This window comes from Phoca vitulina, unplaced genomic scaffold, assembly GCF_004348235.1.
Source record: "Phoca vitulina isolate PV1807 unplaced genomic scaffold, GSC_HSeal_1.0 scaffold9, whole genome shotgun sequence".
Lineage (NCBI taxonomy): Eukaryota > Metazoa > Chordata > Mammalia > Carnivora > Phocidae > Phoca > Phoca vitulina.
This window is the reverse complement of record NW_022589712.1, coordinates 8,812,444-8,836,185: the sequence shown is the minus strand read 5'-3', so window position 1 is coordinate 8,836,185 and position 23,742 is coordinate 8,812,444. Positions and strand designations below refer to the sequence as shown.

At 46.7% G+C, this 23,742-nt stretch overlaps 1 protein-coding gene across 1 annotated transcript in view; it reads left to right on the top strand.

Annotated features, from left to right (window-relative positions):
- FNDC1 (fibronectin type III domain containing 1) overlaps positions 1-23,742 on the top strand; it is a 156,049-nt gene that overhangs the window by 2,119 nt on the left and 130,188 nt on the right. The gene's annotated exons all lie outside the window — the stretch shown is intronic.

The window sequence follows — 23,742 nt, the reverse complement described above, 5'->3', positions numbered from 1 at the left end:
TCACTGTTTTTTTAAGTTGAAATTTTGTTTTGGGGTTATAGGAAAAGGCCAGTTGTTTTTCCTGTAATGTTATCATTAGTGCTCCAGTAATTTCTACAGTAGTAATGCATGGCCTTTCAGAAGGTTTAGAGTTCAGAGTACTTTCACCCACATTACCTCCCTTGGTTTTACTTCTTGTCTACCTCGTGAATTGGGCGGCCCTACTTACAGATGGGCACCCGAGGCCCGGAGGTGGGGAACAGAAGGGGTGAATGACCTGAGTAGAGGCTCCAGACTCTAAGTCTTACATGTGAACCTGGGCTTTGTCGGTTGTTTGTTTATTTTGTTGATCTTTTCATAGATCATCATCTAGAGAGCCTACCACTTGCATGAAGGCTGTGGATGGAATGTTCTGTTGGTAGACTCTGTTAGCTGAAGGGCTGACTGTGGGCTCAGGGGAAACACCCAGCCAGAGCAGAGCTGGAGAGCCGCCCACAGGCCCACCGTGTGTGAGCAGCAGGAAGCAGGACTGGGCCGCCCCCGCCCCTGGCTGAGCTCCTTGGTCCTGGGCGTGCTGCCCTGGGCTGGGCTGGCTGCGGCCGGGCAGTTTCACCACACCAACGCTTCTCTTGGTGTGTTGGGTCAGAGAGACTTGGGTGATCCCAGAGAGGCGGAGGCGGGGAGATTGGGCCAGGTGGACGTGTGCCTGGAGCGGCAGGCCTGGGTGGGTTCCGCTGGCTTGGAAGCACTTCGGCCTCCAGGAGCTTTTCTTAAACAGGAGCTCCAGGATGGCTGCATGGGGGAAGGGGGCATAGTTTTTTTTTTTTAAATCAGATTCTCAAAGGGCTCCATGTCCCCGCCCCTCCAAATGTTTAAGATCCACTCTTCTATAGGAATTTCACGAATATACAAATAACATCTTACCTCCAAAGTGGAGTTGTTCTATATTATCCCCAGTTCGTGGCGATAAGGAATCGTGTTCATGACGTCAGGCAGTGTGTCCTGCTGCCCCTCAGAGGCGCTGCGGTGTTCGGCGTGCTGCCCACTGGGAGGTGCTCTTCTCTGCTTGCCGTGGCCCCCACCCGGCCGGGTAAACTCCCACTTACTTGTCTGTTGAAACCTGGTGCAGATTTCGTCTCCACGCTCAAGCCTTCTTAGACTCCCTGGGGCCACTTGGGCACCTTGCTCCAAGCCTCTCAGCACCTTGCTCTGGCTCTAAAACCCATGTCGCTGTCCTGTGGTCACTTGTCTACCCCCACTGTGTTGGGAGCCCTTGGAGAGCAGGGCCATGGTCCATCCGTCTTTGCCTCTCGGAGTCTAGCTCTGTATCAGGTACACAGAAGGTGCTCGGTCAACCTGTTTGATTGATAGCTGGAAGCCAGGCTATTGAGAGCTGACATGAAACCAATTCTGTGCTAAATCAGGTCAGGCTCTCAATACGTGGTTAGCCTGAGTCACACAGGATTCCTTAAATATCATATGCAAATTGTCGCTTGCATTTTGATGGTGTGGTCACCATGACAAACAGAGCAGAAAATGCGGCTACTTATTGAGCACCCACTGTATGCAAAGCACTCTACTGAATCCCCTCCTAAGAGAATGTGTAAGTTCTGCTTAATATGGTCAAGCTCATACAAAATTTAAGGTCTTGAGCCTTGGTCCCATGACCAGACCCACCAGCATAGGTCTGATGTGTTTTGTGCTTCCATGCTTTTTTGCAGATACACTGTATATCCTAAAAATAAACATCTGGTAACAAAGAACGGTTGGCGAGGTAACCATGTTTCTTTATATGTCTTTGGAAGGAGAACAGTCTGGTCATATGAGTCACATAATTTGTCAATTACAGGTAGTAACACTTGAAAATGGAAATCCATCTATATTACTAGAAGTCAGACACACCTTAATTCCACTTACCTTCTTGAATATCGCTAACCACGCAGCAGTCTTACTCAAGACCCACCATCATTTCACTCTTCTATAAACAGGATTTCCATTCATAATTTTTCTCATCCTTCCCTACTGTGAAGATAGCTTATCTATGGATCATTAGTGTCCACATATGCTTTGAAACCTTTATTTGAAGTTTTAACCACTAAAGTGGATTATAAAAATCATGGTATGTGGATATTTGGTTCCTAGCCCATAAATTTACACCATCGCCAACCACACCTCTCGAAGGGCTTCTGCTGACACTCCATTCTCCCTGTGATGTCCAGGTGTCTTTTCCCGAGTGGCCTGCACAGGTAACAAATACTGTGTGGGGATTCTGTGGTTCCCGCCAGGCATGCTGGCCCTGGTAGGGCCAAGTATATTAGTTAGGTTTTCAGTCAAGTTTCCCTTATGTTTGGAGAGCTGGGGAAAGAGGTCTTCATCTGCCCATTGAAGAGAATAAGCTCCCATCACTCTCCCAGAGAATTTTCCACCACCTTTAAACTCCCACTATTTGTGCCCAGACACCTGTGACTGAGGCTCACTGACTACAATTAAGGCCCCAGCTCAACGATGCTCAAGCAAGCCTCCTGAATGGAGTACGATGCTCTGGCCTGCTCCTGGCCCTTGTCCCCTCTTCTCTTTGGCTCCCGATCACACCATACGCAGCTCAGTGGCCAGCGCAGCCTGCTGAGTACCAGCCCCACTTCTGGGTGGTGGTGCCTCGAGGGACCCTGGGGCCATGTCTGCAATGGTCCCCCAGGCTTTTCTTATTGCGCCATTTCTCCTCCATCCTCTAACAAAAGTCCTGACATCAAACCTGTGACTCAAAGGCACCCATCAGGATAACAGCTGTATCATGTTCATTCTCAAATGTATTCTCAAATGGTGAGGGAAAATCCCATCTGCCACCGATTGCCGTGGCTTCCTTTGCAATGTGTGCAGCAGATGTGTCAAAGCAGAAATGACTTGTCTACCACCGCTGGGCTTTCACATTCAGAAAGCAGGAGGGGGAACTCTGCAGGGAGCCTGTGGGCTCCGCAAGCCACAGCCAGGCCTTCTGCAAGAGTTGGGGACACTCCTGCAAGTATGCCTGGGAGGACATGAGTTCTCTGGGTCCCCAGCAGCCTGGAATGCGGGCTTTGTGCCCCGAGCGTGGGGTCTGGGGGTAGGAGAGAGACCACGGTGTAATCCCGGACACAGCTTTGCCAGATGCCGTCCGTGGCTGGAGTGGCCTCTGTTTGGTCATTCTCCCAGGATGCTTGGCCATGCTGTTATAGGTCCCTGTAACCCCAGTTCATGCCAAGAGTTTTAGGTAGGACCCGAGACCGGCATCGCCCAAATCTGAGCTGGGATCCCAGTTCTTGTGATCAGTGTGGCAAGTTACCCAACCTCCCAGAGTCTCACTGGGATAATAATTGTACCCACTTCCTCAGGTGGATTTGAGGGTAAATGATGCAATGTGGTGATGACAGCAACATCCGACCTTTGGGAAATGCCAATAACTGGTAGCTCTTCCGAGGTTTTGTTCTGCCCAAGTTCCTCCTGGGGTGAGTGAGAGCCTTCGGGAGAGGGATATTGATGCTCATCCATTTGGGGCCAATTCAGTAAAGAAAAGATATAATTTAAACAACACTTTAGATTGACTACTTTTTGCCTGTGAACTGGGTTTTTTTTTACCTGCTCTTCGGTTCTTTCTGGAGTATACCCACATGATGCCAAAAACCCCTGGATGATCCAGGAAGCAACCTGACGCTCTGTCCCAGGGATGCAGTGTAGCAGGGATGAAGCTGAGGTGTACTCTGGATAGTGCCTCTTTGTGGCACGATCATGATGGAAGGTGGCCCAGAGAGAGAGACACTGCAGAGCAGAGGTGCAGTGGGAAGAGAAGCAGGCGGTGCCTCTGCTTAGAGAGCGCACTGTCCCCACGGGGTCCCTGGCAGCAGTCCGCGGGTTTTCACCCAGCTGCTGGGTGGTCACACCTTCCCTAAACTCCTGTGCCGTCTGGCCGCTGATGCCGAGCAGCCTTGGGGAGCCGCAGACTCGTGAGCTGTGGGAACAAAGCAGAGTGGGCTCATTTTGGTCCTCGGCAGCGAATAGCATTATTCTCACGAAATACAAGCTCCCTTTGGAGTAGGGTAGGCAGCAAGGAAGCACGCACCTCTATGCATGGACCGCTGGGCGGAACTAGCCAAGTGCCTGGTCATCCGGCAGAGCAGAGACAGTGGTGCTCCCCTCACCGCCACCCCTGCTCCCAGTGCAGGGGTGAGTCCCTGAATCCCTGACTAGGGCCCATTCAATGATGCTACAATTTATGTGCCTCTGGATATGAAGCTTGGGAACTACTTCTATTTGAAAACTATCCGTTCTCCTTCCAGTCGCCCCAAAGGCCCACAAAAGAATCTGGTCAGCTTTTCCATGGGGGACAGTGGGACAGCGTAGAGGGAGTGAGGCTTTAGGCAAGGCTTCTCCACCATCTGCAGGCCGACAGCTGTCCAAGGTGACAGCGAGGCCCTTCTCAGCCTGAAGTCAACGTGCTTGGAGCTTGCATGGGCGTTTCCTTTCTTGTAGTACAGAATGAGTTTTGATAGGATATCCACTGATGTTTTGTAACATACTATATCCTATTCTCTCATTCAGTCGTTCAACAGATATTTCTATAACTATGTCCCCTGGTACTGAATACAAGGAGTGATGATTACAGAGATGAGCAAGTAGATACCGTCTTGCCTTGTAAAGCTTATATTCTACTGAGCCGCACAGATAAAAACAACTGACTACACCGTGATCTCATCACAACTAAGAGAAGTGTTACAAGGGAGAAGTGAGAGGCCAGGAAGCATGAGGTGCAGGGGCCTGCCCCTGTCTGGGTGGTTAGGGAGGGCTTCTGTGAGGATGTGACACTTGAGCTGAACTCTGAAGAAGGAGTAGAAGTGAAGGTGAGTAGAAAAGCAGGGGCAGAGGAGGGAACAGCATATGCAAAGGCCCTGGGGTGGCAGCTAGGGTACAGGACAGAGGAGCTAAGAGAAGGCCAATTTGGCTGGAGCACAAGGAAGGTGGAGGAGACATAATATGAAATGAGAAGGTCTAGTGAAGAATCAAGGTCCCATTAGTTGTCTGGTTAAGAGCCGCGGGAAACAGTGGAAGGGGTAAATAGAACAGTTGACATGACCAGATTGAACTCAGTTAGGCAGCAGGGTAGAGGGTATGTTGGGAAGCCCAAGAGGGGGTGCCCTAAGGCCATTATGAGCTTGTTCAGGGGAGACAGCTGTTAAGGTTCCAAAGGGGAGGCCACGTGCTCTGTCATCTGGTAGGCAAGGTCATTAATGTGAAGTCTGTTCCTCAACAAAACCTATAAAACCAAGCTAAATCCTTGTCATCGCTGGAAGCACGTCAATTCAGAGTAAACGCAGCACTAGTGAGGTCCTAACCCTCAGACCAATAGTCAATGGCCAGGGTGGCTGATTAGGCGGTATGTCCCACTGTCCCAGTTGAAAGGGGCCGGGCCTGGACGTTCCGCAGATCCCAGTGGTTGAACTGCAGTTGGCCTAGAAAATGAGCCATTTTGCATGCAGTGAAAGCAGGGTTTGTAATCAGTGTCCTTACACTAGCTGAAGAGACTTGGGGGGCCGGAGGGTAGGGAAGCTTGCCCTCCAGGCCACTCCTGACCTGTCCCCTGTAATCAGGAGCCTTGGTTTCTGGGTCACCAGTGGAGCGCTGCCTGTTCCGGGACTGTGGGCAGCTAGGTGCAGGAGCAGAGAGACTGACATCTTCCCAGCACACAGGGATCCGTCTTCTAAGTGAGGCTACTCCTATATTCGTCATCTGGTTCTGAAAAGGGCCAGTTCTTGTAGCTGTGACATTAGATCTCGCTGCAAGGAGAAATCCCTAAATATCAGACTCTCTGACAGTCCCATGCAAAAACTCATTTCAAAGTCAAACAGAAATGAAGTCCATTGTTCACAGTCTTGTTGACCCTGCAGGTTACAAAGGACAATGGGACCTCAGGTGAACTTACAGGGGAAATGAGGAGTCAGGATATATACGAACACAGGAGGTGGGTGGCCAGGCTCGGCTGCAAATGGCTGTCGACACAAAACGAACACACCGTTTAGAATCTATAGAAGTAAGAAAAAAGTTTTGTTCCAGCCCAAGTTAGGACAGCTGCCCAGGAACATGCACTTCCCAGGGAAGAAAGTGCTCTGGAGAATGAACAGTTTTTATAAGGTTAGAGACTTTTTACATCTTGTAAAAGCTCAAGAGATTATAGATTGGCATATGGGCAGGAATCAGGCGTTTTATGGTAAAGGAATGCAGGGCGTGGGAGCCTTGATCCCTATGTCAAGGGCAGGATGGTTTTCCTTAAGACAACTCACTCACAGCGCAGGCGTGGCAGGCCGAATGTCAGCCTCTGGGTTTGAACAGAGTTTATACACAGTCATGTTGACTTAGAAAGAAGTCCAAACTGGCTTCCCTGGTCTATCAGGCCTTCAGAGAGGTTTTCTCTCATCACAGCTGCTGGTGGCGAATGGGGCTGCTGGTACAGGTCCCCAGCGGGGATGTGCTGGGGGCTGGGCCAGCTCTCCCGCAAGCACCACGGGCCGTGTACATGAAGAACCCGTGTGATTGAACCAGGAACAAAGGACAAAGGAAGTGGCCTCTAACCAGCTTGGTTTTTAGGAGTGAGGAAGGAACCTCTCCTTCCTGAGGTTCCCGTCTGTGTCCCGATGACACCTTGACATCGCCCTTGCTTAAGAGAGTCTTTGCTTTCCATGTTTCTCGACCCCCGATAAGACAGATAGCAGAGTAAGGTGCTCTTACTTATTTATACCTCCAGGCTAACGACTTGATTTATTCCCTTCCTGAAATCAGGTTTCTGTATGAGGGGAAAAAGGGTGGGTCTGTTGATGCCAAAAAAGCACTGGAGAAGGTCTGGCTTCCCCTCCTGGTGTCGTGCAGCTCTGGGGTTCCTCCTTTTCCTGCTGCCCCTTCCAAAAGCACCAGGGAGTAGCTGAGGGCAGGGCGGCTCCACGGGGAAGCTGCGGGCCGGAGAAACAGCCCCCACGCCGGCCCAACACACGGACACACGGACACACTCCCACCTTGCAGCTGTGCCAGTCGGCGCCCTCTGCGGTGGGCCAGCCCTCTGAGTCATTGGCCAGATAGAGATCACATCCTTTTCTTCACTCACGCAGCTCCCCTGAAGCATGGGCTGAGCTTCTGGGCTGTGGACAGTTGAATCATGCTGGCTTGGTTTCCAGCACACTGTGTTTGTGGAAGAGCAGGTTGGTGCCGTGCACCAGCCCTGGGCTGGCTGGGCCCCGGATGCCCCCCGTCGAGGTGGCCTCCTGCCAGGCAGAAGGGTTACGGGCAGTCCCATCATTCACCTCATCTCTTCATCCGACAACTTCTCGCACTTAAAAAATAGCTGGTCCAGTGCTGGGGGTAGGTTCTGGGGGTAGAAAACAGAATAAGAGGGCATAGTCCCTGCCTTGGGACATATTATCTGATGGGGCACGCAGCTAAGACACATTCAAGTCAGGTCAACAGCTTAGCAGGTGTTAGATATATAGATTCACTCAAATGCTATTTCTGAGACAATAATGCTTAAACTTTTAAAGAGAAGTAGTCGGAATATGTTGAGGGCAAAGAAAGGAACAGTCACCCTTCACCCCACCCCGCCCTGAAATCTCCCAGCTGGTTTCTGATGTGTTCATTGCCTTTCAGAAGAAAACAAAGTATTTCATTTCATAAGGGACAAGGCTGAGGAAACGGACTTAAACTAATATCAGATTCCTGATGGGAGCAAGGGAAAGCAGGAGAACACACAGGGCATGCCCATTTTCCAGCTAAGGAGACTGAAACTCCATGCAGAGCTTCAGCTATTTGGCCAGGCTCCCCTGCAAATTGCCCAAGGGCGGGGGGGCACCTCTGTTTTCCCAGACGCAGAGTGAGTGGCCAACAATCTCATGGAATACGAAATAAGTCAAGTCAACCACAGTGGAAAAATGTAACGCACACTGTCAAGAGAGTGGAAGGGACCCGAGGCCCAGACAACGCACACCTCCTACATGAGACATGGTTATAAGAGCTTGTGCTTGTCATAGTTTGATTATAGCATTGGAGAAAATGGCTCATCATGTCACGCCCATGGGCAAGGTCACATTTCGAGCGGGAATTTTTGTGTCTATGGGGGAGATTAAGGAGCCATCCATTCATTCTTGCACACCTACAAAACTCCTGGCCCTTCTCTGGTCATTCCATGGTTGGTATCTACTGAGCTCCATGTAGGACCCTGTACTGATTCCGTCATGGGGGACAGACAAGGCATGTCCCTGTCCCCTGGAAGCCACATAAAAAGTAAGTACCTGACAGGCAACATTGGAGACAGTGCCTGAGTGTGGAACGGCCAGGGAGAGATGCTCAGTAGAGGAGTTTGTGGGACTAGACAGATCAGGGAAGGCTTCCTGGAAGAGGTAGATTATGAGCTCGACCTAGAAATACCAGGAGGATTGGGGCCGGTGATCCCCAGTGTGCCCAGATCCAGAGAATAGATTAACGACCTGGCTGGAGGAGGAAAGGAGGAACAAACTGAAAGGAAGGTGATTTCCTGCGGACCATACCCCATGTTCAGGAGGGGGCCACACCAGCGAGGCTAGGTGGATGCATGTCAGCTAATCCTGGACGAAATCATGGAGTTGAAATCAACATATGCAGCACCAGCTACAAACCCAGCTTCCTTCCTCCCATGTCCCTGGGCCGGCCCTTCTCTCCCATCTACACTTTGGCACGTTTGCCTTTTCCAAACAGGTGGTGGGTGGGGAAGGAGACACAGTGGAACTTCCCAAATGCCCTCCTGTGTAAGTTCTTGCAGAGGGCTTTGCGGTGACCTTTAAAACCTGAGGTCTTCCTGACGTTGAGAAACACACCTCTGCTCCCAGCCGCAAACTGAATTCTCCTCCTGGGCTCCATCTGGAAGGGAAGTCGTCTCAGCCCTGGAGGTTGGGTGCCTCCTACTGGTGAGAGTCGGTAATGACAGCATCTCAGCGGTCATTTTCCAGACTTCTCCAAGGCCAGAGCCAGGTGCGGAACTGCTGATATTTCATGAGTGCTTCCTGTGTGCGGGGCGCTTTCCTGGGGGCTTATACGGACTAACTCATTTTCTCCTCTTAGTAGCCCTATGAGTTGGTACTGCTATTGTCCCACGTTAGTAGTGAGGAGACTGAAGCCCAGCGGAGTTAAGAATGTGAGCAAGTTTACGCAGCCGGCTCTCAGCGGGGGGGGGGGGGGGGGGGGGGGGCCTGCTGACACGGAGCTGACTCTCAGCGATAGGATGCAGGACCTTCAGGAGTTCTTAGTGATAACAATGTGTATCATGGTGATGCTGGTTATTTAAGGAGTTAATGTTGAAACTCAATTGTGTGTTTTTTTTTAAAGATTCTATTTATTTATTTGAGAGAGAGAGTGAGAGAGACGGCATGAGCGGGGGGGGGGGGGGGGGGGGGGGGGGGGAAGAAGCAGGCTCCCCGCTGAGCAGGGAGCCCGATGCCGGATTCGATTCCGGGGCTCCAGGATCGTGACCTGAGCCAAAGGCAGTCGCTTAACCAACTGAGCCACCCAGGCGCCCTGAAACCCAATTGTCTTGAGGGTGCAAATTATTCAACTCAACAAACTTTAAATCCCTACTGTATGGAAGTCCCTGGTGGGATACTACAATATGAAGGACAGTGTTATAATAACAAAGTTACAGTACCTCACAGTTACATGTCAGCAGTAAGACATGTATTCAGATAATCATAACACAGAGAATGTTTTAGAAGAATGCTATGAATGCTCTGGGAACGCAGGGAGGAAATGGAGTGAGGACTGGTGGAGGCAGCAATGCGGATCCGATAGAACTTTCTGGAAGAATGGCCTTTGAGCTGGCTTGACAATGGAGTGGATGGTGCAGATGGGGTGAGGGAAAGGCATGTTTGGTGGAGGGAGTAGCATTAGCAAAGGCTGTGAGGCCAGAAAGCAGAGGGTGTTTGCGAGGCCAGTGGATGAGTGAGACTGTTTGGAGCTGACGTGGGAGAAATTTGGGTGATTGGGAAGTGGTGGACCAGATCACTAAGGATTAAGGATTTCAAGTTACATTGTAAACCCTGAAAGTTTTGGATCAGGAGAGTGATGAAAGCAATAAATGTGTTTGTTGGTGCAAACAAAATTGTGAGCAGGACCAGCTTTAGGGAAAGGCAGAATGTCCCTTTAGGGGAAGGCAGGTAACATTTGCAAAGACCCTCAAAAGTTATCATAGATAGAGCACACATCGTCACCTGCCCCTGAGCAGCCCTGAGCAGCACACCTGTCTCCAAATCTCCCCACCAACCTGACACTGGAGCTGGCTTTCAGCCGTGAGCACTCGGCAAGACAAAGGTTTGAATATGAAGTAGACCCCCATTAAACTGCATATAGTCACTTGGGAGGGCAGGGAAGACAGGAGCCACGGACACATTAATAAGGAGAGTCATAATGTCTGCTAATATTTATCAACACTTACTCTTTGTGGAGGCACGGTTCTTGGTGTGTTATATAGTCTCATTTCGTCTTTACCATAATCCTTTGCAGTAGGTACGAGTATTATCCCATTTACCAAGGAGAAAATCGAGCTCAGAGAATCAACACAACTAGGAAGCTGTAGAGCTGAAATGCAGTCCTGAGCATCTGTCTCCTGCTTCCTGTGGGTTTAACTACCACGTAGGTTTATCAGAATACTTAGCTGTAACTATAAACTAGTAATGGAAGCAGGGCTGTGAGGTAAGTGACACAGGCGGGCATATTTGAAAGGACATGGCCAGAAAGTCCAGACCGGGATGACTCTTGGGAGGGAGGTTCAGGGCCGGAGAGCAGCAGGGAGCCCTGGGCCGTCTGATCACAGGCAGTGTGCGTGTAGCATGTGGACATATAAGCTAACACCAAGGTCATGAACCTCCTGGACCTTGAGCTCCAGGGGGCAGACCAACATCAGTGTTGGTCATTGCTGAGTCCTCGGTGCCTTGCTCCGATCAACAGGTCTTGGATTGAAATGTTATTCAGTCTAGTTCAATTGGAAATTTTATTTATTTTTTCTGAAAAATCTATGTGGCAGGGACACATTGTTTTTCCCTTCTAAAAGGTCTCATTGCATTAGGTCAGCTGATGGATGCACAGATCTGTAAGTAAACATATTAGGGGTCAAGTTAGCTAGCGTTCGGGTCATAGGAACAGGACAATAGCCTCATCCACACATTAGTGAGTGGCTTTAAGGGGGCATTTCCACCAGGAAAAGTGTTTTCTTGGGCAAGATAGTGTGTTCATCCAGATGCATTCAAAGCACAGTCACCTAAATAGTGTAATATAAGGGACTTTAGGAAGGGCCCTGGGGAAAAATATCACCCACTCTGGCTTACAACTAGGTTTGAAATCCTCACTTTAAAGATTTCTTTCTTCTCCTAGCCACCTCAGAAGCTAACTCATTAAGGCACCATCCCAGCTAAAGCCTCTCATGAGATCATTTTTTAAAATATTGAACAGCTTTTTTATTATTTTTTTTTGATCTAGTATTGATGTAAGGTAATAGGCCCACAAAAACAATCTGAACTCCCAACAGCTACATGATAGGGATAAAGGCATGTTTTTCTTTTTAAGTCATAAGCTACTTAAATTTATGCCCAATAGTTTTTTTTTTTACTTGTAACATTTATTTATATTTATTTATTTTAATAATTTTAAAAAATTATGTTATGTGACATCATTTTTAGCAGGGCCCCTGGCTGGGAAGGAAAAGGATTCGCTGGGGCTGATGGTGGCAGGGGTGGTGTTCCCAGCGTATCCCCGTAAATGGCCACCCTCCCTGACAAGGGGTGTGGTGATGAGCGCTCAAGAGCCTCACACCGGGTCTAGACACTTTCACAGACTCAAACAGTTAGTCTACACAACTAAGAGGAAAATGGTTTTCATCGAAGAAATTTCACATACAAAACAAAAAAACAACTGGAAGTTCCGAGAAGTCACTTGGTTTGCTTGAGGTCACACGGCTGTAACTAGTGGGACAACTGTAGGCAGTCATCTAGATTCTGTAACTTACTGGATTCTTCTAAATTTCCTATTTTAAATACTACATCCCATTTCCACATGCAATTCCACTCCTAACTCATCAGTAGCTTCTCTTATCTGTGAGGGATACGTTCCGAGACCCCCGGTGGATGCCTGAAACTGTGAAGAGTCCAGAGCCCTATGTATGCTCTGTTTTTCCTGTATGTACATACCTGTGACAATGTTTGATTTATAAATCAGGCACAGTAAGAGGTGAACAACAAAAACGAACAATAAAATAGAACTGTTATAACAATGTACTGTAATGAAGATGCTGTGAATGTGGTCTTCCCCTCAGAGTATCTTACCGTACTGTGTACTCTTCTTCTTGGGATGATCATGCCCACATGATGAGATGTATGAGGTGAATGACACAGGCACTGTGATGAAGTATTAAGCTACTGCTGACCTTCTCACGGTAGGTCACAAGGAGGGTCATCTGCTTCCGGAGCGTGGCTGACTGTGGGTAACTGAGACCACCAATAAAGGGGGCATACTGCGTACCCAAGAGAGTTTTGTACCCATAGGCACAAAACCTTGCCTATGAGTGTCCACAGCAGCATTATTCACAATAGACAAAAAATGGAATGATCCTAATGTCCATCAGCTGATGAACGTATACACAAAGTGTGGTCTCTCTACACAATGAAATATTATTCAGCCGTAAAAGGAGTGGAGTATTGATATATGCTAAACATGGATGAATCTTGAAAATCTTCTGCTAAATGAAAGAAGGCAGTCACAGAAGACCATGTACTCTATGATTCCATTTACACGAAATGTTCAGAAGAGGCAAATCTACGGAGGCAGAAAGCAGATTAGTGGTTGCCGGGGGTGGGGGGTGGGAGAAATGGGGAATTATTATTAATGGATATGAGGATTTTTTTGGAGTGATGAAAATGTTCTGGAATTGGGTAGTAGTGATGGTTGTACAATTTCTTGGTATGTGAATTATCTCATTAAAAAAATGTATGTTTAAAAACTATGTCCCTTGCATGACACTGAATTCTTCATTCTCTTTGGCACATTGTCTGCATTCCTACCCATCAGAGAAGCACTTGAGTTGAGAAGCGCCTCTTTAGAAAGCCATTGGTCCATTGCACCTTAGATTCCATTTGGTAAGATTCTGTATGCCCCCCCCCCCCACCTCTCCATAACGTGGGTCAACACTGACAGAATGGCTGCTGGGAAAAGGAGTCAAAGTGCTAGAAAATAGCTTTGAGGTGGTAGGCGTAGCTTTTGCTAACCTGGCAATTTTGAGGCAGCCCCGGGTCTGGGGGCCAGGGTCTGGGCTTCTAGGTGGAGTGAGTGGTGATGGGGTGGGTAGGGAGGCTTGGTCAGGTGGTCCAGGGACTCATTATGGAGGGCATCGCCAAGCTGTTTTGAGCTACGTTCGTTTATCCTTTACCAAGGCACAAAGTAGTTCATAGGAGACAATTCTTATTTACCATGAAAAGAGGACCAGGATAGCATAGTATAGCCTATGCCTTGAGAGGTTAGTATCCAGCTCTGCAAAGGCCTAGCCGTGACCTTGGGCAAATTACTTAACCTCTGTGCTTCAATTTTTTATCTGTAAAATGACAGCAGTAATGGTGCTTTCCCCATGGAGTTGTTATGGAATCGGAGTGTTTAGAACAGCGCCCCGCACTTAGTGGGGGTTGTATGTGCACATGAGATTTTATAAAGACTCTGAGCAGGAGGTTTGTATTTTTGAAAAACTTACTGGTGAAAAGAATTACATTCTCTGTTTTCTTTTAGATTGCTCTCATTTCACATTTTCTAGCATTTGTTTCTGTTAGGCAGAGACTCAGCAAATTTGTTACAAGTAACAAAAGGAGTGTTGTACTTTAAATTATATCCTGGTTCTGTGCTCCACTGCAAATAAAGTTTCCAAAGGAGCAACATTTTTTTGTAATTTTAAACGCATTTAAAGGAAGTCGCTTATGTGGGTATAGTTATGCGGGTGGAGGGTCCAGAGACCGGTGATTTCCCGGGACAAGGCTGCAATTCTCCCCCGTAGCCCGATTCTGTGAAGTCGCAATTTTGGCAGGAGAACCAGGCTAACCCCTGGATTTAAGCTTCTCTCCCCTGTCTCTTGGGCTTCCCAAGGGAATTCCCGAAGGACTAATCTCTTAAATCAGGGTTGCTGAGATAGGTGGGGTCAGCCTGGGGTGGGGGAGGGACACCAAGTCCCTGTATCCATCTCAGTTTGCTGCGCATCCCCGCTGTGCTGCGAACCCCCACCCCAGCCCCTCTTCTCTGCGGAAGTCCATCCGGGGAGCGGGAGCCCTGGGTGGTGTTCAGAGACATTCTGAGGTGGCACCTGTCCTGATTGTCACCTTAGGCATGTCTCCTTCACCTTGTGCAAAATGCTTGTCCCTCTGCCCGGTCCCTGGCTTTTCACCTAGTTCACTCACCATTTCCCATAAACCACATGGATAATAAATCAGCAAAAATGTGGTCCTGGACCACCAGGCAACGATGTTGCTTTTTGCGACTTAAGAGCCTGGGCTGCAGATTCAATAGACCAGGGCTGCATCTGGGCTCCTTCACTTACTAACCATGACGTTAGAATGTAAATTACAAGGTCACTATGAAGGTTAAATGAGATAGTGTGGGTGCAGTGATTAGCCCGGGGCCAGGCACGCAGTAAGTGCTCTGAGAATCTGAGACATTACTGTTTTTATTCTCATTATTCCTGGACTGTTCTCCTGGAAATAATGGCAAAAGTCTAGGCTGTCAAGACAGGGTGACCACAGGACAGTGGATGGGACACCTGGGGGAGCTTTGCAGTGGCCCATGGGGTACAAGACAGACACAGCAGGTCACAAGAGGTCATTGGCTCCACTGTGACCCTTCTCGCTGGGGTCATGGGACAGGAGCCTAGCGCTCTGCTCCACACGCCTCCTCTGGGGCCAGGCCAGTGCTCATAGGGCCCCTGAGAGCCCACATGTTCTCTGTCGTGGGTTCATCCTTCAGAGCAAAACTTATGGTCACATCCATAATTTCAGTTCAGTTTCCCTGAAGGGAGTTAGATCCACTTCTCCGGGGGTCCCCTTGGAGGAGACAGACCACACAGAGGGGTCTAGAACAATCCCATCCCTAATCTTTCAGGCTCCCCAAGCTCTGATCCCAATCCCCATTATCAACGAACAAAGCATCCCTGAGATACCCTTGGAAATACCTCCTCCTCAGGAGTCTCTTCCTGCTACCTGATCTCAACATAAGCTTTATTTTTCCTTCATCGGTATTGAGAAGAAAAGAACTCACCACAGAATAATTCTGCATTTTGTCCTGAGCAGAGACTGGAGTGTATTTCCAGGGCCTGCAACCCCCTCCCCATTCTGTATTGTTTTCCTGGTTTCTCCCTGTTCTCCTCCTTGAGCGGTGAGGGGGCCCGGCCATGCGGCCTCCTGAGGCTCAAGGTAATCACGGAGTGTCAGGCATTTTCCTCAGTGGTTTCCAGTGTCTTTCCCTGTGACTCCCATGGCATTTGTTTGTGATTATAAACATCATGGGCTACAAATACTGGAAAGAAACCACTAATGGGAAGGGCCCGACATAAGAGTCTGTAATTACAGAGAAACAACAAGAAGGACCAAGGGTCTCTCCCCTGATACCTAACGATGAAAGAGGGTGCCTGGGTGGGGCGGGCTCAGGAAGCCACTGTTGAGGGTCCATGAGCTCCTTTCTTTCAAACTAAACAGGCCTTTGTGTACCCTGTATCTTTTCTTCCAAAATCTGACACTGCCACAATTTTAAGGTCATTACTCTTAACACAGAAACTGTTTAAAGAAACAAAGAAGGAAAAGCAAAAACTTAGATCACTTCTGCTTCCACCTGAAATATTGGGAACCCAGTGTCTAGAAGCCCTGTAGTACGAGAGGCCCGTCTGAGCTGAACACTGTGGATACTATAGACCATACGCCACCCTTGCTTTTATAAGATGATTTCTAAATGTGCAGTTAGTTTTTAGTTACTAAGCAATTTATCTACCTTTATTCCCAAAAGGCGTGAGTATGTTTGGTGGCCCATCTCTCTCGCCCGCTCTGTCTAACCTGCGAGCAAGCCTCGTTCATTTGGACCTACAAAACATCTCACAAAGCTCCCCCTGCCCCCATGGCTCCAATCTCTGCCCCGTCTTTCCTACTCTGCATGTTGCAGTAACATCAAGACCAGCAGGTGCTCTTGTCTCTGCTCTCTACTCCTTCCAACGCACACTCTCAGTTGTTGCGCCACTGTCATTGAGAAACCCAAATCCCATCCTGTCACTTTCCTGCAGGAGAGTGGTTTGTCATCACCTGGGAGCAAGGGTCCTTCAATCCAGCAGCAGGCTGTTCCTGGGCACACCCTCCTCCCATGCCCCACATCTGCAGCAGCTGGGTCCCCTGCCTGTAAGGCTCTTCTCTGCCTGTAAGACCTGGCCAGTGTCATCTCTTCTAGAAGTTTCCCTCTTTCCCAGGTGGGAAGACTCCTTCTCCATGCTCCCCTTACACCTGCCATCCCTCCATGCTGGTGCTGCCGATCGCACTGCGCTGGGATGGATTCTGCGCTGGGCTCCTCCGCCAGCTGCGGGCTCCTTCATTCCGTCAGCCCGGGGTCCCACATGCAGCATCTATTTGATCCGTGCAGGCCACAGGAACAAGTGTCCGGCTGGATGGAGCAGTTGCTAAATATAATTGCAAAGAAAAAAACAACCCATATAGTTTCTGTTTCCAAGAGCATAAGAGGGCTGAGATAGAAGGATACCAATGTGTCTACTTCCCTGTGATGCTTTCGCTCTCCCCGCTGTCTATACAAACCCATTGCCTCCTTAACTCTTGCAGAGCAGCTGGGTTCTCTAACAACTTCTGCCCTGAATCTGGGCCAAGATCAAACACCCCTTGGCCCCTTTAAATCTGGCCGAGGTGGTCTAAATTTAAACCTGTCATTCCTTTTCTTTCCCTTCTGCTCCAAGATATATCTGTTCACATAAAACACTACAGGTGAGATCGCTTTAAGAAAGAGTTCAGCTCCTTAAGTGAATTGAAGTCTCTTTTCATTTAAGGAGGGTTAAGTTCATGTAACGCCAACAAGTATTGTGGACTTCGATTGAACATTATTTGTAAATGAATTAACCAATTACAATTCATTTAACATCAACAAGCTGGGCTTGTTGCTCTGTGGGCAGAACTGTGATTATTCTTGATGTTGAACAAATTCAGAGACTTATCTTCCTGGAAATATGAAGACTTGTTATTTCTCTTCCGTGTTGATGTTTCTCTCTTAAAAAAAAAAAAAGGATTTATTTATTTGAGAGAGAGAGCAGAGCGAGAAAGAGAGAGAGCGAGTGCGAGTGGGGAGGAGGGGCAGAGAGGGAGGGAGAAGCAGACTCCCCACTGAGCAGGGAGCCCGATGCGATGTGGGGCTCAATCTCAGGGACCCCAGATCATGACCTGAGCCAAAGGCAGTTGCTTAACCAACTGAGCCACCCAGGCGCCCCAAGTTAAAATTATGTTATAGAAAGTGACATCAGCAAGGTAGCCAGATAAGATGACCCTTATCAACAACAGCCATTTGCCATTCATCCACAGACAGAAGTGGGATGTGGGACTCAACACCATACACCAGGGGACCTGGAGGAGTCTTGCCCATGGTGCATTGGGTACTGGGCATACAGACCTTGGTCCTGGCTGTGGACCCTGCGGTGGCCTGTGACCTGCTTCAGCCCTTCTGGGCTATGGTCCAGGAGTCCCTGGAGAACCCTGAATTAGACAATTACTTACAAGCAAGAGAGCCTTTGTGGAAGTCTAAGAGTCCAGCCGAGAAGTTCCAGCACACTATTAGACCAAAAATATCCATTGGACGCATTTGAGAGGGTAAGAGGAACAGTTTGACAAGTTTGATTTGTGTCACCCTCTCCCAAGGTGGCACACTCAGATCCAAGAAAGCCCTTCTTGGCCCATGATTTTTCCTGTGGGGAAGTGAGAGGTGAGTGAGTACCTCCTTCTCTGGTTGGGCAGGATGCTGCCAAAGGGGCTGTTTTCTCTCTCACCCCATCCAGAGTATTGAAACATAAGCTGCATGATTGGGCAGTGGGGAGAACCTGGAATAGCAGCCAGGGCTTAGAATGGATCATATCAAAGGGACATGGATCCCACTAACTGTGTCATGGACTCCATCAGGAAGCCTGCCCTGCCCATGAGCCACTGGAGATGTCTCTCTGGCACACACCCCCAACTGTCCCACAGGCAGCCCTCAACTCTGTGCACCCCACTCTGTGGCCAACAACCTGTGTGCATTCCTGGTGGCAATGAGAGTGAGCTTTGGCAGAGAGCTAGTGAGTATGAGCAGAAGTTGACCCAAATCTGAGGATTGGGGGAAAGCATAAACTTGAGCTTTAGTAGGCTAGCAAAGGTAGGCTCTCAGCACTTGAGCTGGTGCACTGCAGGATTGAGAGAAGGCATACAAGCTTAAAAATTCTGCCACAGAAGGGAACAGGTGTATCTGTAGAAGGCCTAGTAGGGCTGATGGAAAAGAAAATATTTCTCTCTCGAAGTCAGTCAGTAAGACTGGAGGAGGTTGCTTTTACTTCAGATGTGAAGACATTAACGTGAGACTTCAACGAACATGAAAAAGCAAGGAAACATGGCACCAGTAAGGGATCACAATCATCTTCCTGTAACCCACCCCAAAGACATGGAGACCTACAATTTACCAGATGAAGAATTCCAAATACCTGTTTAAAGGACGAGCAATGACCTACAAGAAAACACAGAAAGACAATTCAACAAAGTCAGGCAATCATTACAAAAACAAAATGAGAAGATTGACAAAGACATAAAAATCATAAAAAGAACCAAACAGAAATTCTGGAGCCGCAGAATATAATGAAGGAAATGAAAATGCAAAGAGAGCATCCACAGCAGAATGGATCATGCTGAAGAAAGAATCTGTGAAGTAGAAGATAGGCCATAGAAGTTACACAGTCAGAGAACAAAGAAAAAGAATGAAAAAGGATGAAGAAGCCTACATGACTATGGGATATCATCAAGGGAAGCAATCTGCAAATTATTGGAGATCCAGAAGGAGAAAAGGGTGGGGACAGGAACCTTATTTAAGAAATAATAGCTGAGAACTTCCCAAATCTGGTGAGAGATTTGGCCATCCAGGTTCATGAAGCTCATAAATCTGTAAATACAACTCAAAAAAATCTTCTCCAAGGCACTTTATAAAACTCAAAAATCAGAGATAAGAGAGAATCTTAAAAGCAGCAAGAGGAAAGAGGCTTATTACTCACAAGGGCACCTCACAAGGCTATCAGTGAGTTTCTCAGCAGAAACCTTCTAGGTAAGATAGTGGGGTGATATATTCAAAATGCTGAAAGAAAAAAATGTTGCCATCCCAGAAGATTTTATTTGGCAAAGTTGTGCTTTAGAAATGAAAGAGAGATAAAGAGTTTCCCAGACAAACAGAAGTTGAGGGAGCTCCTTGCCACTGGACCTGCCTTATAAGAAATATTGAAAGGAATTCATCAAACCAAAACGAAAGGATGCAAATTAGTAACATGAAAATATCCAACACACAGGCACAGGTAAGTATATGGTCAAATTCAGAATCCTCTAATACTGTAATATGGTTATATGTTACCACTTAACTCTAGTATAAAGATTAAAGGACAAAAGTACAATAACTATAATAATTTATCGATGAATACACAGTATAAAAAGAAGCAAATTGTGACATCAAAAACATAAAGGGGTGGTTTTTGTATGCAAGCAAAATTAAATTGTTATCAGCACAAAATAGATTAATATATCTATAAGACATTTTATGTAAGTTTCATGGTAACCACAAAGCAAAAACCTACCATGGATACACAGAAGACAAAGATACTGCAATCAAAGCATACCAGTATGGAAAAGCATCAATTTGCAAAGGAAGAAAGGAACAACAAAACAGCCAGAAAACAATGACTAAGATGGCATTGGTAGGTCCTTACCTATTAATAATTACTCTAAATATAATTGGACTAAACTCTCCAATCAAAAACAGAGAGTGGCAGGATGGGTAAAACAAGACCCAATATATGCAACCTGCGAAAGACTCACTTTAGCTATTTATTTTATTTTATTTTTAGTATTTTATCTATTTATTTGAGAGAGAGGGAGAACATGAGCTATTTATTTTATTTTATTTTTAGTATTTTATCTATTTATTTGAGAGAGAGGGGAGAGGGGCAGAGGGAGAGGGATAAGCAGACTCCTCACTGAGTGCAGAGCCTGACGCGGGGCTTGATCCCACAACCCCAAGATTATGACCTGAGCGAAAATCAAGAGTCGGACACTAAACCGACTGAGCCACCCAGGAGCCCCTCTCACTTCAGCTTTAATAACAAATAGGCTCGAAGTCAAGGGATGGAAAAAGATATTTCACGCAAGTGAAAATCAAAGGAGAGCAGGGATGGCTATTCATCTATTAGACAAAATAGACTTTAACTCAAAAGCTGGGACAAGTGACAAAGAAGGTCTATATATAATGATAAGGGGTCAATTCATCAAGGATATGTTAACAATCATAAATATATATATATATGCATCCAACATCAAAACACCTAAATATATTAAGCAAATACTAACAGATCTGAAGGGAGAAATAGACAACAAAGTGACAAAAGTAGGGGATTTCAGTACTCCACTTTCTTTTTTTTTAATTTTTAATTTTATTTTATTATGTTATGTTAGTCACCATGCAACACATCATTGTTTTTGATGTAGTGATCCACGATTCATTATTTTTGTTTAACACCCAGTGCTTCATGCAGTACATGCCCTCCTTAATACCCATCATTGGGCTAACCCATCCCCCCACCCCCCTCCCCTCTAAAACCCTTAGATTGCTTCTCGGAGTCCATAGTCTCTCATGGTTCATCTCTCCCTCCGATTTCCCCCCCTTCATTTTTCCCTTCCTTTTCCTAATGTCCTCCATGCTATTCTTTATGTTCCACAAATAAGTGAAACCATATGATAATTGACTTTCTCTGCTTGACTTATTTCACTTAGCATAATCTCCTCCAGTCCCATCTATGTTGATGTAAAAGTTGGGTATTCATCCTTTCTGATGGCTGAGTAATATTCCATTTGTATATATGGACCACATCTTCTTTATCCATTCATCTGTTGAAGGGCATCTCGGATCTTTCCACAGTTTGGCTATCGCGGACATTGCTGTTATGAACATTGGGGTTCATGTGGCCCTTCTTTTCACTACATCTTTGTTTGGGGTAAATACCTAGGAACTACAGAACACTCATGAAAGAAATAGAAGAAGACACAAAAAGATGGAAAAACATTCCATGATCATGGATCAGAAGAATAAGCATTGTTAAAATGTCTATGCTACCCAGAGCAATCTATACCTTCAATGCCATCTTGATCAAAATTCCAATGACTTTTTTCAAAGTGCTAGAACAAACAATCCTAAAATTTGTATGGAATCAGAAAAGACCCCCAATCGCCAAGGAAATGTTGAAAAAGAAAAACAAAGCTGGGGGCATCACGTTGCCTGATTTCAAGCTATATTACAAAGCAGTGATCACCAAGACAGCATGGTACTGGCACAAAAACAGACATACAGACCAATGGAACAGAATAGAGAGCCCAGATATGGACCCTCAACTCTATGGTCAAATAATCTTCAACAAAGCAGGAAAAAATATGCAATGGAAAAAAGACAGTCTCTTCAATAAATGGTGCTGGGAAAATTGGACAGCCACATGCAGAAGAATGAAACTCGACCATTCTCTAACACCATACACAAAGATAAACTCAAAATGGATGAAAGACCTCAATGTGAGGCAGGAATCCATCAAAATCCTAGAGGAAAACGTAGGCAGTAACCTCTTTGACATCGGCCACAGCAACTTCTTTCAAGACATAACTCCAAAGGCAAGGGAAACGAAAGCAAAAATGAACTTTTGGGACTTCATCAAGATAAAAAGCTTCGCACAGCAAAGGAAACAGTCAACAGTACTCCACTTTCAACACTGGGTAGATCGTCCAGACAGAAAATAAAGAAGGAAATGCTGGGCTTGAACTATACTTTAGATCAAATGGCCCTAACAGACATATACAGAACATTCCATCCAGCAGCAGAATGCACATTCTTCTCAAGTATACACAGAATATTCTCAGGATAGTTCATATATTAGCTTATAAGTCTTAGCAAATTTATGAAGACTGAAATCACACCAAGTCGCTTTTCCAACTACAGCAATACAAAACTAGAAATCAATAAGAGGAGAAATACTGGAAAATCCACAAATATGTGGATATTAAACGACAGGCTCCTGAGCAACAATGGGTCAGTAAAGAAATCAAATGGGAAATTTAAAAAATACCAAAACAAACACAAATGGAAACACAACGTACCAAAGTTTATGGGATACAGCAAAAGCAGTTCTAAGAGAAATTTTAGTGATAAATGCCTACATTAAGAAAAAGGAGAGGGCGCCTGGGTGGCTCAGTTGGTTAAGCGACTGCCTTCGGCTCAGGTCATGATCCTGGAGTCCCAGGATCGAGTCCCACGTCAGGCTCCCTGCTCAGCGGGGAGTCTGCTTCTTCCTTGACCCTCCCCCCTCTCATGCTCTCTCTCTCTCATTCTCTCTCAAATAAATAAATAAAATCTGTAAAAAGTAAAAGTAAAAGAAAAAAAGAAAAAGGAGAGATTCAAATGAACAACCAGACTTCACACTTCAAGGAACTAAAGAAAGAACCAATGAAGCCCAAAGTTAGAAGAAGGAGGGAAATAATAAAGATAGATAAAAAAAAAAAAATCAATGAAAGAGAGGCCAGAAAAACAATAGAGAAGATCAATGAAGTTAAGAGCTATATTTTTTGAAAAGATAAACAAAGTGACAAACTTTTACCTGGACCTACTGAGAACAAATAGAGCAAGGACTCAAATAAATAAATACAATTATAAACCAAAGAAGGGGTCTCACAACTGATACTACAGAATTACAAACAATTTAAGAGATTACTATGAACAATTCTATGCCAGTAAATTGGACAACCTAGAAGAAATGGAATAAAATTCCTGGAAACATAGAACCCACCAGGGTTGAGCTCAGGTAGCCAGAGAGAGGCCAAAGGGCCAGACTCCAAAACAGCAGACAGAGAGGAGACCCTCTTGCCCTTCCTAGGGACAGTGTTGTCCCCAGCACTTTTCTGGAAGAACTGGCTGGCAGAACGGGAAACATAAGATATGGGCAGGCCGTGGGAGCCAACAAGACAGTGCTTCTCAACATGAGGTCCCTGGATCCACAGCATCACGTGGAGACTTTCTAGATGTGCACATTCTGGTACCACCCAGACCTACTGACCCAGACTCTCCAGATGATTGTGGTGACAAATGTCTGAGAGCCATCCAACCGAGCCCCCACCTTGTCATAGGAGTCTTGACTGCCGGTCCCATTGGGCCCTCCACAGCAGCGGGGAGCCCGGCCTCCCTTCCCAATGGTGGCCCATCAAGAAATGAAAAGCCGGCGATCCATTATGGATTGTTCCTCTCGCCGTTGGATTGCCTGTAATTGGATGCAGGAAGTTCCTTTGGAAAAGCTTCTCAGATCGGATGTTCCTCTAGAATAGGAAGCCAATCTAAGTGTGTTGACAGCCAGGTAAAAAAGAGGAACTGCCGGCTCGGGTGCATCCGATTTACCTTCTTCTTTTCTGTTCGTTC